Source organism: Oncorhynchus keta, chromosome 26 (assembly GCF_023373465.1).
Source record: "Oncorhynchus keta strain PuntledgeMale-10-30-2019 chromosome 26, Oket_V2, whole genome shotgun sequence".
Classification (NCBI taxonomy): domain Eukaryota; kingdom Metazoa; phylum Chordata; class Actinopteri; order Salmoniformes; family Salmonidae; genus Oncorhynchus; species Oncorhynchus keta.
This window is the reverse complement of record NC_068446.1, coordinates 5,376,424-5,379,601: the sequence shown is the minus strand read 5'-3', so window position 1 is coordinate 5,379,601 and position 3,178 is coordinate 5,376,424. Positions and strand designations below refer to the sequence as shown.

The 3,178-nt window shown below is 41.1% G+C and overlaps 1 long non-coding RNA gene across 1 annotated transcript; it reads left to right on the top strand.

The window, feature by feature from the left end:
* The first annotated feature begins 327 nt into the window (after nucleotides 1-327).
* On the top strand, nucleotides 328-1,577 carry LOC127912224 (uncharacterized). Its single transcript, XR_008081586.1, has 2 exons — nucleotides 328-529; nucleotides 940-1,577. It is a non-coding gene; the product is annotated as an uncharacterized LOC127912224 (long non-coding RNA).
* Nucleotides 1,578-3,178: the final 1,601 nt, after the last annotated feature.

Genomic DNA, 3,178 nt, shown 5'->3' with positions numbered 1-3,178 from the left:
CAACGCTCTGCTAGGCCAACGCTCTGCTAGGCCAACGCTCTGCTAGGCGCTTCAATGTTTGTATGACGTATGAATGTTTAAAGGTTTAACCCAATCCTGACTAAATAAACTCCTTCCTTTATAACCAAAAACAGAGAGCTCAGAACACCTGTAACACAATACTAGTAATTTAATAGGACCTTGGTTGCAGTTAAGTCCATGTGAACGGACAATTGAACAATGCAATGAACGCTCAGAGAACAATCAAGCCTCCTAGGACACAGAGTTCCAGGTGGAATGTGACTGTGGAATGTTCTGGCTTTTTGGGTTAGGGACACAAAACTGTGTAAGGAGAGTAAAAGGCAGACATTGACACACACACACACACACACACGATGGATTCTCTTTAAGGATGAGCAGGAAGGAGGACATTTAAGAAGGCAAAACAGGGTCAATGACAGAGGAAGGTAATCCGTACCATGACACTGCAGTTAGTGAGCACAAAGGACCCCTCCTGAGTCACTCTGGGGTATAGAGGACAAGAAGAAGGGTATGTACTACAGCTCATGACTAAGACCATTTTCACTGGGCTGTGTAATACTATCATCATCATAGAGATGCTGGTAGCACTTAGTTTTACTAGGTACTTTCTGAAAAAGGTTACAATTATAATAAAACTGTAATAATCTACTAATTGCTTGTTTCTTTCTTTGGGAGCCAATAAAACTCTGGCGCCCTCTGGTGGCATTTTCTAAACGGCACATAATATTGTATACTACCCCTATAAAGTACACCCCCAAATAAGAGATTTGAAAGTCTAGGTTTGAAATAAAATGTTGCAAATAACTGTTCCAAAGGGATTTTTTAAGAAAAGGGTGAAAAGTCAGCTCTTTTACTTGATGGTGGCACTCTAAACATGTGCAAATTCCCATAGGAAACACTTTTTATTTTGTCTTACAGGAATGACATACATAGGAGAAAGATGAAGTCTCTACCTATCCATTGACGTAAATATATCCCCTGTCTGAATCCCAGAACTTCCACTTGATAGCAGTAGGAGATCACATGACGTCTCTTGAACACTTGAAACCGGTTGCATCTGGTTTGGGTAGTGAGTCACTGTGCCAAAACGACTGCACAGATTTTCAAGCCTGTCAACTTAAAATGGCCACAGCAATCAGGGCTTTCAAGTGATGGAGTTTGATTTGTTTAAAAAAAAAAAAATAAGACAGACAGGTGAGGAAACATCAAACTCAAACTCCTTTCCCCATTTCACTTTTCCTATTGTAAACGATGAGCTGGATCAGCAGTTCATGTGGAGGATCCGTACAAGATCATGTGGCAATGGAGGCTGCTGAGGGGAGAACGGCTCATAATAAGGTCCGGAACAGAGCAAATGGAACCATGTGTTTGATCTATTTGACACCATTACACTGATTTCCGCTCCAGTCATTAGCACCACGACCTCCTGTGTCATGTGGATGGAGAAGGAAATGCTTTACAATGACCGTCAGGTGTACCCTTTCCATGTGTACTTAATGTCTGCACTTTTAGTGACTTTACCTACATTGCATTCTCTATAAATATCACCATCAGCATGATCTGTGTGTGTGTGTGTGTGTTTAACAGGTAAAAACAACCAAATATATGCACCATTCTGTTAAATAATTATTTGAATGTAAAAAAGATTCACCAAACTATTTCCTGTCACTGTAGCCTGTTGTGTCCTTGCGGCCAGCTTAATGTCCCTCTCATGTCCCCTTTCTGTGGGTTGCATCAGCCTTTATGTGTCCTGTAGGGATGATGTTCCCTTCTTTCCCCTGTCTCTAGTCTCTAGATTGCAGGGTCCACTAACTCTAATCCATCCATCTCCTTGTTGGAATGGAGGCAGAGGCTTGGCTAATATGTTCCATCTGGCTGTGCTGTGGGCTCCAGGGGTGAGACGGAGCACAGCGTTCTCCCCCTCTCCCTAGCCCACACCCCCAAGTCTGGTTCCACTAAGCCCCTACATTCCTCCCCACATCGGGGCCCCTGGCCTGGGGCAAAAGTGAGGGTCGGGCCCCTGCAACCTGGAACTACAGTACATTGGGTTGGGGGCTGGGACGGGGGTGGTATGGATGTTCAACACTCTGTCTCTATGTACATACAGTTGAAGTCGGAAGTTTACATACACTTTAGCCAAATACATTCAAACTCAATTTTTCACAATTCCTGACATTTAATCCAAGTAAAAATGCCCTGTCTTAGGTCAGTTAGGATCACCACTTTATTTTAAGAATGTGAAATGTCAGACTAATAGTAGAGAGAATGATTTATTTCAGCTTTTATTTATTTCATCACATTCTCAGTGGGTTAGAAGTTTACATACACTCAATTAGTATTTGGTAGCATTGCCTTTAAATTGTTTAACTTGGGTAAAACATTTCGGGTAGCCTTCCATAAGTTTCCCACAATAAATTGGGTGAATTTTGGCCCATTCATCCTGACAGAGCTGGTGTAACTGAATCAAGTTTGTAGGTCTCCTTACTCGCACACGCTTTTTCAGTTCTGCCTACAAATTTTCTATAGGATTGACATCAGGGGTTTGGTATGGCCACTCCAATACATGGACTTTGTTGTCCTTAAGCCATTTTGCCACAACTTTGGTAGTATGCTTGGGGTCATTGTCCATTTGGAAGATCCATTTGCGACCAAGCTTTAACCTTTCTAGGGCAGGTGGAACCCCTCGACAACATTCCTCTGAAAAGGCAGTGGGCGAAATTCAAAAATATTTTTTTGAAATATGTAACTTTCACACATTAACAAGTCCAATACAGCAAATGAAAGATAACCATCTTGTTAATCTACCCATCGTGTCCGATTTCAAAAATGCTTTACAGCGAAAGCACTACATATGATTATGTTAGGTCATAGCCAAGTCGAAAAAACACACAGCCATTTTTCCAGCCAAAGATAGGAGTCACAAAAATCAGAAATATAGAAACAATTAATCACTAACCTTTGCTGATCTTCATCAGATGACACTCATAGGTCATCACGTTACACAATACATGTATGTTTTATTCGATAATGTGCATATTTATATCCAACAATCTCAGTTTACATTGGCGCCTTACGTGCAGTAATGTTTTCATTCCAAAACATCCAGTGATTTTGCAGAAATAATCATAATAAACATTGATAAAAGATACAAGTGTTA